General features: G+C 40.9%; 1 protein-coding gene across 1 annotated transcript in view; it reads right to left on the bottom strand.

The window, feature by feature from the left end:
• The window catches only part of LOC122897995 (X antigen family member 3-like), a 49,183-nt gene that overhangs the window by 28,924 nt on the left and 3,925 nt on the right, over positions 1–16,334 (bottom strand). The window lies entirely within an intron of this gene.

The following is a 16,334-nucleotide window of genomic DNA, read 5'->3' as shown; positions in this document are numbered from 1 at the left end:
TGAAAGGCATCCATACATATCACAAGCTCTGTAGACCCTCCAAAAATAATGACAAAGATAGTCACTGCATAGCATCAAATTGAAAGAGTGATGATAACCAAATAGAAATTCATAAAAGTAAGCAGGAAAAAAATATACTTTACTTTTAAAGTTGAGCGATATGATAGAATAATAAAATCTAGGAGAAAATGAAATGGTATCTTTCATAGTCCAAGAAAACAGGTGTCAATACTGGATTCTATAAAAAGTAGAAATATTCTTCATAAAGATGAACTAAAAGTGTTCTCTCTCTCTCTCACACACACACACAGATGAAATTCTTCACCAGTGGACGCAAAAGAAGAGAAAAAATATTAAAGGTTCTTTAGGCAGAAAAAATAGAACCCCAAAGTGAAACAATATTATAGGAAATAAGGACGAGAGAAGAAAGGTCATTATGTGAGAAAATATAAAATAATATTGACTACAGAGGTTCCTGGGTGGCTCAGTGGGTTAAAGCCTCTGCCTTTGGCTCAGATCATGATCCCTGAGTCCTGGGATTGAGCCCCGTGTTGGAATCTCTGCTCGGTGGGAAGCCTGCTTCCCACCCCTTTCTCTCTCTGCCTGCCTCTCTGCCTATTTGTGACCTCTGTCTGTCAAAGAAATAAATAAAATCTTTTAAAAAAAGAATATTGATGGCATAAACACTGTAGAAACAAAAATAATATTTTATAGAGTTTCAAGTATAGTAAAATAACAATGTAAACATAGGGTGGAAGCTCAAGGGGAGAAATGTGTTTAAGTATTCCACAAATCAAGCATTATAAGGGAAGTTGTAAAATTAATCCTTTGCATTCACTGTTAGTAATTTGGCAGTATCGTAGCCAATGAGGTTTATCCGAGGCGCGATTATGGCTAATTGAAAGATTTTATTTATTTATTTGACAGAGAGAGAGAGATCACAAGTAGGCAGAGAGGCAGATGGGGGCGGGGGAAGCAGGCTCCCTGCTAAGCAGAAAGCCCAGTGTGGGGCTTGGTCCCAGGACCCTGAGATCACGACCTGAGCCAAAGGCAGAGGCTTAATCCACTGAGCCACCCAGGCACCCCTTGTTGTTAGTAATTCTTAAGACTGTAACAACCCAGGCACGCATATTGTAAGGTGTGTGATAGTCAGAGGAAGTACAAACTTAACAACCTCACAGAGAAAAGTGGAAACACAAAAAATATTGGAATGTTTCTATAAAGAGAAAAAGAGCTGTAAGAAGTATGAATCAAAAGATAAGATGGCAACAAGTATTGTACTCCATGTTACAATGCGGTTGGATCTAAGTACTATTTGTTTAAATTCAAGTAATTCACACATAGTGTATTATTACCTTCAGATAGAGTTCAGTGATTCATCAGTTGCATATAAACCTCAGTGCTCATTACATCAAGTGCCTCCTTAATGCCCATCTCCACATACCCCATGACACCTCCCACATCCCCTCCAGCAATTCTTCCTGTGTTTCCTATAGTTAAGTGTCTTTTATGGTTTGTCTCCCTCTCTGATATTGTCTTAGTTTACTTGTCCCTCACTTCCCCTATGTGGCTCTGTTGATTTTTATACCACATATAAAACCGGTTTTAAATGGGTCAGAGTATAAATTATAAGTGTGTGAAAAAAACACATAAATGCATAAATATATGCATCCACCCGGTCCCGTTTAGCTTTGGTTTTTTGAGGTTGGCTCCACGCCCAATGTGGAGCCCGACATGGGTCTTGAACTCATGACACTGAGATCAAGACCTGAGCTGAGATCAAGAATCAGGTGCTTAACTGACTGAGCCACCTAGGTACCCCCTTCTAGGGCCCTGTTCTTGAAATGTGCATACTGCTGTTATTTCCTGTTCTTAGAAGACACCTTAAGGATACAGCCTTGAAATAGAAATGTGGTGAAAAGACTATTTGGATGCTCTGAACCCACTGAAATCCTCTGTCTAAACATCTCAGATTTGATGGGCAGGTGTGGATATCTACTAGTCTTTTGGACACCCTACACAAGACTCGGAAATAAATTTCTTTGCTTCTTAAACTGCCACCCACCAATCTGAGGTGGTCCACCTCTTTCTTGCTTTTATCCTTGCCCTCCTCTTATGGGGAGGAGATGCGCTGTGAGGTTTAGATTACACACAGGAAGTTCCTGGAATAGGGAAGCAACACCATGGCCTGAAACACAATGACGACAGAATACACATTTTGTTTGATGTATACGCGTAATGTCAACTGACAGTTAAGAAAAAAATTACTCACTTAAACAAGGCTTAACGGGTTTCAAAGCATATAGGAATAGGTTATCTGACAAGAGGAAAGTTAATGTAGAATTCAGTATTAAAAAGAACAGCAAAACCTCTGACCAAGGAACACTCTGGTAACTCCCTTATGACTCAAGGGAATCATACACAAAATAGAAAATATTTTTAATCCAATGTTAATGAATGTGGCCCATAACTTGTATGGGGTGGAGATGAAGACACGCTTGAGAAAAAACTATAGTCAAAACTGCATGGGGGACAAGATGGCGGGGTAGTAGGAAGAGGCGTCTTTTCAGCTGGTACCCCAAAGTGAGCTGATTACCTACCAAAGAACTCCGATCACCCATGAAATCAGCCTGAGATCAGAATTATACACATCTGGATCTCTACAGGGGCAGAAGACGCCAGTGAGCAGGTAAAGTGGAATGGGAAGGGCGGACTGATATCAGAAGATAAACCAAAGGGGGAGGGAGCCACCAGTGGCGACCCGTGGGAAAGTAATACCGCAATCCGAGCGAGAGCGCCCTGCGTCTGGGGACCAGCAGTAACTCGGAGACTGGTTGAAAGCACTCCAAAAGAGCAAAGGATCGCGGGGGGAAATTGTGGGAATCGGGGTGGCTAGGGAGAGGGGCTTAAGTCCCCGGTCCCAGACCACCTCCCCAGCGCAGAGGCAGAGAGAGTGCGGCGGAGAAACCAGCTCCTGGTCCCTAAGCCGCCAGCGCGCCCCAGAGCACGTGGGTTCCGGCTCCTGTGAGGGGATGGGAGCCGCGCTGGTCTGCGGAACGCGCGCTAGCCCTACCACAAAGCTCGAGATACGCGCGCACGTCCCTCACGCTCCCCTGAATTACTGAGCCCTGGCCGGCGCTCCTTGACCCGCGCCATTGTTTCAAAGCCTAAGCCGCAGGCACACGCGCGCGAAACTCTTCCCCAGACAGAGGCACGCAAAAGCCCAGGCTGGGGCTCACTGACCCGCGCCCCGTTCTCAGTGCCCCAGACGCGCGCCCGACCCATAGCCGCCTCTGAAAAGAGGTGCACGCAAGCCGGGCACTCCCAGCCCGGGCCGGCGGCAAAACCTCAGTGTGCGATCGCTGCTTGGAACCTCTCTGGCGGTCGGGAGCTCCCAGACAGCCGCCACTGCCTTGGCTTTGGGGACAAGCAAAAGATCCTGCGCCCCCAGGGTCTGCAACTTGGAACCTGCGCCGCCAGCAGCCAAGGGAGAATTTATTCAGCTTCTGCACCCAGACTGAGGCTTCTCTCTGAGACGGAGATCAGGGTGCGGTTTGATTTCTTCTAATACTATAAAAACCATCAAAGGCGGTCAAGGTGAGAGGGAAAAAAGTGAACGAGCAAAAAAACCGCCAGAGAACAAAAGCCTGAAAAAAACCAGTTTCCCCAGAGCCCACCCCCTTGAGGGGGGTGGGGGGACTCAACTCAGGAAACATCATTGACTGACAACCCACGTGGCAGGCCCCTCCCCCAGAAAAAAAACCAAGAAAGAAAAAAAAAAGGACAAGAGAACCACCACTACTTCATAGGAAAACTTGTATTGTTCACTCATTTCCACTATTCCGGTTCATATTTTTTTTTTTTACACATAGGTAATTTTTTTAACCTATTTACCATCACAGCGAGCTGTACAGTACATCAAATTCCATAATACCTTTCTAACCTGAACTTTTTGATACATACACCTATGTTTTTCTTTTGCATTTTTATTTTTTGAATTCCTTTTTTTTAAAAATTTTAGTTTAGTTTAGTCTAGTATATTCCTTTTTATTTTTATCCTCTAATATTCATATAGAGTTAACTTCAAAGTAATCCCCTTTCCCCAATCAATACTACCCCTATAGGTAAACCAATTTTTAATCCCCTTTATCTTAGGAAAGTTGAGTCCTTTAACAAAGATATCAAGATACATCCAGGAAGAATCAAAACAACCTTCCTCGCACACACTAAGAATTTATAAGAACTCTCCCATCTTCTTCCACCAGTGTTTCTGTGTTTTTTGTGTTTGTACTGATAGCATATAAATATTACACTTGTGGTTCTTTTTGATGAGGTTCTTTCTTTATTTGCATATATATATATATTTTTTCTTTCTCTTGCCATATATTTGTATCAGTCTTTTTATCTCTTTTTGTTTGTCTACTTCATAAATCTTACCTTGGGGCCCATCTGGGCTGAACCTTCTCTTTCATCTTCCCTTTCTTTCCTGTCTCTCTCTCTCTCCTTTTTCTTTTTTGTTTTTGTTTTTCTTCTTTTCCTTTTTTTCTTTTTCTTTTTCTTTTCTTTTGTCTCTCGTTTAGGTGGGGAATCCTGATTGCTCAGAAGTGTTCCAGGGTGCACCTTGACTGCACCAGAGTTGATACATCCAGCTACATCTGTTCAGTCTTCTCCCACCAAAATGACTAGGAGGAGGAATGCCCAACAGAAGAAAAATAAAGAGAATGGACCTTCTGCAACAGAGCTAATAGCTATCAACATAGACAATATGTCAGAAAGAGAATTCAGGCTAACAATTATCCAGGCAATAGCTAGGTTGGAGAAAGCCATGGATGACCAAACAGAATTGATTAGGGCCGAACTGAAAGCAACCAGACAGGATGGTCACAATGTTAGGGCGGAGCTTAAAGCTACCAGGGAGGAGGTCCACAATGTTCTCAATGAGTTCCAATCTAATCTAAACACTCTCAAAGCTAGGGTAACTGAGACAGAAGATAGAATTAGTGATCTCGAAGACAAACAGAGAGAAAGGATCAGAAGGAAGCCTGGAACAAAAAGCTTAGATCCCACGAAAGCAGAATCAGGGAAATAAATGATGCCATGAAGCGTTCCAACGTCAGAATTATTGGAATCCCTGAAGGGGAGGAGAAAGAAAGAAGTCTAGAAGATATCGTGGAACAAGTCCTTCAAGAAAACTTTCCGAATCTCGCAAATGAACCCAGCATTCATGTACTAGAGGCTGAACGGTCTCCACCCAAGATGATACACTCCAAAAAAACACCACGACACCTGATAGTCAAATTGAGGAATTATAATTGTAGGTATAATCTCTTGAAAGCCGCCAGGGCAAAGAGGCTCCTTACTTACAGAGGGAAGCCCATCAGAATAACGTCAGACCTGTCCACAGAGACCTGGCAAGCCAGAAGAGGCTGGCAAGATATATTCAGGGCACTAAATGAGAAGAACATGCAGCCAAGAATACTGTATCCAGCAAGACTGACATTCAAAATGGATGGAGAGATAAAGAGTTTCCAAGACCGGCAAGGCTTAAAAGACTATGCAACCACCAAGCCTACACTGCAGGAAATATTAAGGGGGGGGTCTATAAAAGAGGAAAAATCCCAAGAATAGCATTGAACAGAAATATAGAGACAGTCTACAGAAAGAAAGACTTCAAAGGTAACTCGATGTCAATAAAAACGTATCTATCAATAATCACTCTCAATGTGAATGGCCTAAATGCACCCATAAAACGGCACAGGGTTGCAGATTGGATAAAACGACAGGACCCATCCATATGCTGTCTACAAGAGACCCATTTTTAACCTACAGATACACCCAGACTGAAAGTGAAGGGGTGGAGAAGCATCTTTCATGCCAATGGGACTCAAAAGAAGGCTGGGGTAGCGATTCTCATATCAGATAAATTAGACTTCAAACTAAAGACTGTAGTCAGAGATACAGAAGGACACTACATAATCCTTAAAGGGACTATCCACCAAGATGATCTAACAATTGTAAATATCTATGCTCCCAATATGGGAGCAGCCAATTACTTAAGAAAACTGTTAATCAAGATAAAGAGTCATATTGATATGAATACACTAATCGTAGGTGATCTTAACACGCCTCTTTCAGAATTAGACAGATCGTCGAAGCAGAAAATCAATAAAGAAACAAGAGCATTGAACGACACATTGGACCAGATGGACCTCATAGATATATACAGAACATTCCACCCTAAAACAGCAGAATACTCATTCTTCTCAAGTGCACACGGAACCTTCTCCAGAATAGACCACATACTGGGTCACAAATCAGGACTCAGCCGATACCAAAAGACTGAGATTATTCCCTGCATATTCTCAGATCACAATGCTTTGAAACTGGAGCTCAATCACAAGGAAAAGTTCCGAAGGAACTCAAACACCTGGAAGCTAAAGACCACCTTGCTTAAGAATGCTTGGATCAACCAGGAGATCAAAGAAGAACTGAAACAATTCATGGAAACCAATGAGAATGAAGACACTTCGGTCCAAAACCTATGGGATACAGCAAAGGCGGTCCTAAGGGGAAAATATATAGCCATCCAAGCCTTGCTCAAAAAAATTGAAAAATCCAGAACACACCAGCTGTCTCTACACCTTAAAGAACTGGAGGATCAACAACAAATCAAACCAACTCCACACATAAGAAGGGAAATCATCAAGATTAGAGCTGAGATCAATGAGGGAGAAACCAGAGATACAGTAGAACGTATCAATGAAACTAGAAGCTGGTTTTTTGAAAGAATCAATAAGATTGATAAGCCACTGGCTACACTAATCCAAAAGAAAAGAGAGAAATCCCAAATTCATAAAATTATGAATGAAAGGGGAGAGATCACAACTAACACCAAGGAAGTAGAAACAATCATCAGAAGTTACTACGAACAGTTATATGCCAATAAGCTTAGCAACCTTGATGAAATGGATGCATTCCTGGAAAAATATAAACTACCAAAATTGAACCAGGAAGAAATCGACAACCTGAATAGACCGATATCTAATAACGAGATTGAAGCAGTGATCAAAAATCTCCCAAAAAACAAGAGCCCAGGACCTGACGGATTCCCTGGGGAATTCTACCAAACCTTCCAAGAAGAAATAACACCTATTCTCCTGAAGCTGTTTCAAAAAATTGAAGCAGAAGGAAAACTTCCAGACTCTTTCTATGAAGCCAGCATTACCCTGATCCCCAAACCAGGCAAGGACCATACCAAAAAGGAGAATTTCAGACCAATATCACTGATGAATATGGATGCTAAGATTCTCAACAAGATCCTAGCCAACAGGATCCAACAACACATTAAAAAGATTATCCACCATGATCAGGTGGGATTCATCCCTGGGCTACAAGGATGGTTCAACATTCGTAAATCAATCAATGTGATACAACAAATTAATAGGAGAAGAGAGAAGAACCACATGGTCCTCTCAATTGATGAAGAAAAAGCATTTGACAAAATCCAACATCCGTTCCTGATTAAAACGCTTCAAAGTATAGGGATAGAGGGAACATTCCTGAACCTCATCAAATCTATCTATGAAAGACCCACAGCAAATATCATCCTCAATGGGAAAAAGCTTGCAGCCTTCCCATTGAGATCAAGAACAAGACAAGGATGCCCACTTTCACCACTCTTGTTCAACATAGTATTAGAAGTCCTAGCAACAGCAATCAGACAACAGAGAGAAATAAAAGGTATCCAAATTGGTAATGAAGAAGTCAAACTCTCTCTCTTCGCAGATGACATGATTCTTTATATGGAAAACCCAAAAGACTCCACCCCCAAACTACTAGAACTCATACAGCAATTCAGCAGCGTGGCAGGATACAAAGTCAATGTGCAGAAATCAGTGGCTTTCTTATACACTAACAAGGAAAATACAGAAAGGGAAATTAGAGAATCGATTCCATTTACTATAGCACCAAGAACCATAAGATACCTGGGAATAAACCTAACTAAAGAGGTAAAGGATCTATACTTGAGGAACTATAGAACACTCATGAAAGAAATTGAAGAAGACACAAAAAGATGGAAGACCATTCCATGCTCTTGGATCGGAAGAATAAACATCGTTAAAATGTCTATACTGCCTAGAGCAATCTATACTTTTAATGCCATTCCGATCAAAATTCCACCGGCATTCTTCAAAGAGCTGGAGCAAATAATCCAAAAATTTGTATGGAATCAGAAGAGACCCCGAATCGCTAAGGAAACGTTGAAAAACAAAAATAAAGCTGGCGGCATCACCTTACCTGATTTCAAGCTTTATTACAAAGCTGTGATCACCAAGACAGCATGGTACTGGCATAAAAACAGACACATAGACCAGTGGAACAGAGTAGAGAGCCCTGATATGGACCCTCAACTCTATGGTCAATTAATCTTCGACAAAACAGGAAAAAATATACAGTGGAAAAAAGACAGTCTCTTCAATAAATGGTGCTGGGAAAACTGGACAGCTATATGTAGAAGAATGAAACTCGATCATTCTCTTACACCGTACACAAAGATCAACTCAAAATGGATAAAAGACCTCAACGTGAGACAGGAATCTATCAGAATCTTAGAGGAGAACATAGGCAGTAATCTCTTCGATATCAGCCACAGCAACTTCTTTCAAGATACGTCTCCAAAGGCAAAGGAAACAAAAGCGAAAATAGACTTCTGGGACTTCATCAAAATCAAAAGCTTCTGCACAGCAAAGGAAACAGTCAAAAAAACAAAGAGGCAACCCACGGAATGGGAGAAGATATTTGCAAATGACAGTACAGACAAAAGGTTGATATCCAGGATCTATAATGAACTCCTCAAACTCAACCCACACGAAACAGACAAACACATCAAAAAATGGGCAGAAGATATGAACAGACACTTCTCCAATCAAGAAATACAAATGGCTATCAGACACATGAAAAAATGCTCATCATCATTAGCCCTCAGGGAGATTCAAATTAAAACCACATTGAGATATCACCTTACACCAGTTAGAATGGCCAAAATTAACAAAACAGGAAACAACATGTGTTGGAGAGGATGTGGAGAAAGGGGAATCCTCTTACACTGTTGGTGGGAATGCAAGTTGGTGCAGCCTCTTTGGAGAACAGTGTGGAGATTCCTCAAGAAATTAAAAATAGAGCTTCCCTACGACCCTGCAATTGCACTCCTGGGTATTTACCCCAAAGATACAGATGTCGTGAAAAGAAGGGCCATCTGTACCCCAATGTTTATAGCAGCAATGGCCACAGTCGCCAAACTATGGAAAGAACCAAGATGCCCTTCAACGGATGAATGGATAAGGAAGATGTGGTCCATATACACTATGGAGTATTATGCCTCCATCAGAAAGGACGAATATCCAACTTTTGTAGCAACATGGACGGGACTGGAAGAGATTATGCTGAGTGAAATCAGTCAAGCAGAGAGAGTCAATTATCATATGGTTTCACTCATTTGTGGAGCATAACCAATAGCATGGAGGACAAGGGGCGTTAGAGAGTAGTAGGGAATTTGGGTAAATTGGAAGGGGAGGTGAACCATGAGAGACTATGGACTCTGAAAAACAGTCTGAGGGGTTTGAAGTGGCGGGGGGGTGGGAGGTTGGGGTACCAGGTGGTGGGTATTATAGAGGGCACAGCTTGCATGGAGCACTGGGTGTGGTGAAAAAATAATGAATACTGTTTTTCTGAAAATAAATAAATTGGGAAAAAAAAAAAAAAGAACTGGAGGATCAACAACAAATCAAACCAACTCCACACATAAGAAGGGAAATCATCAAGATTAGAGCTGAGATCAATGAGGGAGAAACCAGAGATACAGAAGAACGTATCAATGAAACTAGAAGCTGGTTTTTTGAAAGAATCAATAAGATCGATAAGCCACTGGCTACACTAATCCAAAAGAAAAGAGAGAAAGCCCAAATTCATAAAATTATGAATGAAAAGGGAGAGATCACAACTAACACCAAGGAAGTAGAAACAATCATCAGAAGTTATTACAAACAGTTATAAGCCAATAAGCTTAGCAACCTAGATGAAATAGATGCATTCCTGGAAAAATATAAACTACCAAATTTGAACCAGGAAGAAATCGACAACCTGAATAGACCGATATCTAATAACGAGATTAAATCAGTGATCAAAAACCTCCCCAAAAACAAGAGCCCAGGACCTGACGGATTCCCTGGGGAATTCTACCAAACCTTCCAAGAAGAAATAACACCTATTCTCCTGAAGCTGTTTCAAAAAATTGAAGCAGAAGGAAAACTTCCAGACTCTTTCTATGAAGCCAGCATTACCCTGATCCCCAAACCAGGCAAGGACCCTACCAAAAAGAAGAATTTCAGACCAATATCACTGATGAATATGGATGCTAAGATTCTCAACAAGATCTTAGCCAACAGGATCCAACAGCACATTAAAAAGATTATCCACCATGATCAGGTGGGATTCATCCCTGGGCTACAAGGATGGTTCAACATTCGAAAATCAATCAATGTGATACAACAAATTAATATGAGAAGAGAGAAGAACCACATGGTCCTCTCAATTGATGAAGAAAAAGCATCTGACAAAATCCAGCATCCTTTCCTGATTAAAACATTTCAAAGTATAGGGATAGAGGGAACATTCCTGAACCTCATCAAATCTATCTATGAAAGACCCACAGCAAATATCATCCTCAATGGGAAAAAGCTTGCAGCCTTCCCATTGAGATCAAGAACAAGACAAGGGTGCCCACTTTCACCACTCTTGTTCAACATAGTATTAGAAGTCCTAGCAACAGCAATCAGACAACAGAGAGAAATAAAAGGTATCCAAATTGGTAATGAAGAAGTCAAACTCTCTCTCCGCAGATGACATGATTCTTTATATGGAAAACCCAAAAGACTCCACCCCCAAACTACTAGAACTCATACAGCAATTCAGCAACGTGGCAGGATACAAAGTCAATGTGCAGAAATCGGTGGCTTTCTTATACACTAACAATGAAAATACAGAAAGGGAAATTAGAGAATCGATTCCATTTACTATAGCACCAAGAACCATAAGATACCGTGGAATAAACCTAAAGAGGTAAAGGATCTGTACTTGAGGAACTATAGAACACTCATGAAAGAAATTGAAGAAGACACAAATAGATGGAAGACCATTCCATGCTCTTGGATCGGAAGAATAAACATTGTTAAAATGTCTATACTGCCTAGAGCAATCTATACTTTTAATGCCATTCCGATCAAAATTCCACCGGCATTCTTCAAAGAGCTGGAGCAAATAATCCTAAAATTTGTATGGAATCATGGATTCTTCTCCTACCCACTTAAGAATCCATGAAACAAGATGGGATAGGGAGGGAGACAAACCATAAGTGACTCTTAATCTCACGAAACAAACTGTGGGTTGCTGGGGAGAGGGGGGTTGGGAGAAGGGGGGTAGGGTTATGGACATTGGGGAGGGTATGTGCTTTTGGGTAAATTAGAAGGGGAGATGAACCATGAGAGACTATGGACTCTGAAAAACAATCTGTGGGGTTTGAAGTGGCGGGGGGGGGGGGTGGGAGGTTGGGGTACCAGGTGGTGGGTATTATAGAGGGCACAGCTTGCATGGAGCACTGGGTGTGGTGAAAAAATAATGAATACTGTTTTTCTGAAAATAAATAAATTGGAAAAAAATTTGTATGGAATCAGAAGAGACCCCGAATCGCTAAGGAAATGTTGAAAAACAAAAATAAAGCTGGCAGCATCACCTTACCTGATTTCAAGCTTTATGACAAAGCTGTGATCACCAAGACAGCATGGTACTGGCATAAAAACAGACACATAGACCAGTGGAACAGAGTACAGAGCCCTGATATGGACCCTCAACTCTATGGTCAATTAATCTTTGACAAAAGAGGAAAAAATAGACAGTGGAAAAAAGACAGTCTCTTCAATAAATGGTGCTGGGAAAACTGGACAGCTATATGTAGAAGCATGAAACTCGACCATTCTCTTACACCGTACACAAAGATCAACTCAAAATGGATAAAAGACCTCAACGTGAGACAGGAATCCAAAAGAATCTTAGAGGAGAACATAGGCAGAAATCTCTTTGATATCAGCCACAGCAACTTCTTTCAAGATACGTCTCCAAAGGCAAAGGAAACAAAAGCGAAAATAAACTTCTGGGACTTCATCAAAATCAAAAGCTTCTGCACAGCAAAGGAAACAGTCAAAAAAATAAAGAGGCAACCCACGGAATGGGAGAAGATATTTGCAAATGACAGTACAGACAAAAGGTTGATATCCAGGATCTATAATGAACTCCTCAAACTCAACCCACACGAAACAGACAAACACATCAAAAAATGGGCAGAAGATATGAACAGACACTTCTCCAATCAAGACATACAAATGGCTATCAGACACATGAAAAAATGCTCATCATCATTAGCCCTCAGGGAGATTCAAATTAAAACCACATTGAGATATCACCTTACACCAGTTAGAATGGCCAAAATTAACAAAACAGGAAACAACATGTGTAGGATAGGATGTGGAGAAAGGGGAACCCTCTTACACTGTTGGTGGGAATGCAAGTTGGCGCAGCCTCTTTGGAGAACAGTGTGGAGATTCCTCAAGAAATTAAAAATAGAGCTTCCCTATGACCCTGCCATTGCACTCCTGGGTATTTACCCCAAAGACACAGATGTCGTGAAAAGAAGGGCCATCTGTACCCCAATGTTTATAGCAGCAATGGCCACAGTCACCAAACTATGGAAAGAACCAAGATGCCCTTCAACGGATGAATGGATAAGGAAGATGTGGTCCATATACACTATGGAGTATTATGCCTCCATCAGAAAGGATGAATACCCAAATTTTGTAGCAACATGGACGGGACTGGAAGAGATTATGCTGAGTGAAATAAGTCAAGCAGAGAGAGTCAATTATCATATGGTTTCACTTATTTGTGGAGCATAACAAATAGCATGGAGGACAAGGGGTGTTAGAGAGGAGTAGGGAATTTGGGTAAATTGGAAGGGGAGGTGAACCATGAGAGACTATGGACTCTGAAAAACAATCTGAGGGGTTTGAAGTGGCGGGGGGGGGTGGGAGGTTGGGGTACCAGGTGGTGGATATTATAGAGGGCACGGCTTGCATGGAGCACTGGGTGTGGTGAAAAAATAATGAATACTGTTTTTCTGAAAATAAATAAATTGGGAAAAAACTGCATAAATAAGAGAAGAATGGGTTGATAGGAATGATTTCAACCTCTACCTCAAGAAGCTGTTACGAAGAGTATCCAATGGTGGGTGCTCCAGTGGCTGAGTTGGTTAAGTGTCTGACTCATAATTATGGCTCAGGTTATGACCTCAGGGTCTTGAGATCAAGCAAAGTAACAGGCTCTGCACTCAGCATAGAGTCTGCTTCAGGTCTTCTGCCTCTCCTTCTGCCCATCACTCAACTTGGGCAAGCTCTCTGTCTCTCTAGAATAAAGAAATGAAATCTTTTTTAAAATTTTAAAATTCTATTTATTTATTTATTATGAGAGAGAGATAGATATCACAAGTAGGCAGAGTGGCAGGCAGAGGTTGAGGGAAAGGGAGAAGGAGGCTCCCTGCTGAGCAGAAAGTGTAATGCTGGTCTGGATCCCAGAACCCTGGGACCATGAACAAAGCCCAAGGCAGACATTTAACAAACTGAGCCACCCATTTGCCCCTAAATAACATCTTTTTTAAAAAAGAATAACCAGGGGTGCCTGGGTGGCTCAGTGGGTTAAAGCCTCTACCTTCGGCTCAGGTGATGATCCCAGGGTCCTGGGATCGAGTCCCGCATCGGGCTCTCTGCTCTATGGGGAGCCTGCTTCCTCCTCTCTCTCTGCCTGCCTCTCTGCCTACTTGTGATCTCTGTCTGTGAAATAAATAAACAAAATATTAGAAAAGAAAAAGAATAACCAATAGGAAAAACATAGTGTCTTCATCAAATGATGTTTGGAAGCCTGGACAGCAGCATGCAAAGGAATGAAACTGACTATTTTCTTTCACCGTGTACAGAAAGAAAACAGGATTATAGGGGAAGGGAAGAACAAATAAAATGAAATGAAATCACTGAGGGAGAAACACCACAAAAGACCCTTAACCATAGCAAAGAAACTGTGGGTTGTAGGCGGGGATATGTAGGTGTAATGTATCTACGTGAGGGGCATTAAGGAGGACTCTTGATGTAAAGAGCACTGAAACTGATGAATCACTAAATTCTATCTCTGATCACCATGATACACTCTATGTTCATTAATTGCATTTAAGTAAAAAAAATACTGGAAGTCCTAGCCACTGCAATCAGATAACAAAAAGAAACAAGGGCATCCACATAGGCAAGGAAAGAGTCCAACGTTCACTGTTCACAGATGGCATGATACTCTTTATAGAAAACCCAAACGAATCCACCAAAATATTGCTGAAACTGTTATGTGCATTCAGTAAAGTCAAAGGATATAACGTCAAGGTACAGAAATGTTTTTCATTTCTATACACCAATCATGAAGCAATAGAAATAGAAATTAAGGAATCAATCCCATTTACACTTGCATCAAAAACCACATGATACAGTGGAAAAAAGACAGTCTCTTCAATAATGGTGCTGGGAAAACTGGGCAGCTATATGTAGAAGAATGAAACTTGACCATTCTCTTACACCATACACAAAGATAAACTCAAAATGGATAAAATACCTCAATATGAGACAGGAATCCATCAGAATCTTAGAGGAGCACATAGGCAGTAATCTCTTTGATATCAGCCACAGCAACTTCTTTCAAGATATGTCTCCAAAGGCAAAGGAAACAAAAGCAAAAATAAACTGCTGGGACTTCATCAAAATCAAAAGCTTCTGCACAGCAAAGGAAACAGTCAACAAAACAAAGAGGCAACCCACGGAATGGGAGAAGATATTTGCAAACGACAGTACAGACAAAAGGTTAATATCCAGGATCTATAAAGAACTCCTCAAACTCAACACACACAAAACAGACAATCATATCAACAAAATGGGCAGAAGATATGAACAGACACTTCTCCAATGAGGACATACAAATGGCTCTCAGACACATGAAAAAATGTTCATCATCACTAGCCATCAGGGAGATTCAAATTAAAACTACATTGAGATACCACTTTACACCAGTTAGAATAGCCAAAATTAACAAAACAGGAAACAACATGTGTTGGAGAGGATGTGAAGAAAGGGGAACCCTCTTCCACTGTTGGTGGGAATGCAAGTTGGCGCAGCCTCTTTGGAGAACAGTGTGGAGATTCCTCAAGAAATTAAAAATAGAGCTTCCCTATGACCCTGCCATTGCACTCCTGGGTATTTACCCCAAAGATACAGGTGTAGTGAAAAGAAGGGCCATCTGTATCCCAATGTTTATAGCATCAATGGCTGCAGTCACCAAACTGTGGAAAGAACCAAGATGCCCTTCAACGGACGAATGGATAAGGAAAATGTGGTCCATATACACTATGGAGTATTATGCCTCCATCAGAAAGGATGAATACCCTACTTTTGTAGCAACATGGACGGGACTGGAAGAGATTATGCTGAGTGAAATAAGTCAAGAAGAGAGATTCAATTATCATATGGTTTCACATATTTGTGGAGCATAACAAATAGCATGGAAGACATGGAGAGTTAGAGAGAAGGGAGTTGGGAGAAATTGGAAGGGGAGGTGAACCATGAGAGACTATGGACTCTGAAAAACATTCTGAGGGGTTTGAAGTGGCGGGGGGGGGTGGGAGTTTGGGGTACCAGGTGGCGGGTATTATAGAGGGCACGGCTTGCATGGAGCACTGGGTGTGGTACAAAAAAAATGAATACTGTTATGTTGAAAATAAATTTTTTTTTTAGTTTTTTTGTTTAGTTTTTTTTAATTTCTTTATATGTTTTCTTTTTTTCCAATTTATTTATTTTCAGAAAAACAGTATTCATTATTTTTTCACCACACCCAGTGGTGAAAATACATTATATATAATGTATATACATTATATGTATACTATATGTATATGTATATATGTATACATATATACATGTATATGTATATATGTATATGTATAATACATTATATGTATACAAACAATACATTATATGTTAATGAAAAAAAGAATAGAGAGCATCAGGTAGCTAAGAAATCAAGTATACACCATGCATAAGATTTTATTTAAAAGTACAATGGAGTTTTCTAAAGGATGAGCTGCATGTATTTGTGCACCTCTAAGAAATCTGATAGTGATGACACCCATTCCCTATTAGGGCAAC

The sequence above is a fragment of the Neovison vison genome, unplaced genomic scaffold (assembly GCF_020171115.1).
Source record: "Neovison vison isolate M4711 unplaced genomic scaffold, ASM_NN_V1 Scaffold_065, whole genome shotgun sequence".
NCBI lineage: Eukaryota > Metazoa > Chordata > Mammalia > Carnivora > Mustelidae > Neogale > Neogale vison.
This window is presented reverse-complemented; position numbering and strand designations above follow the sequence as displayed.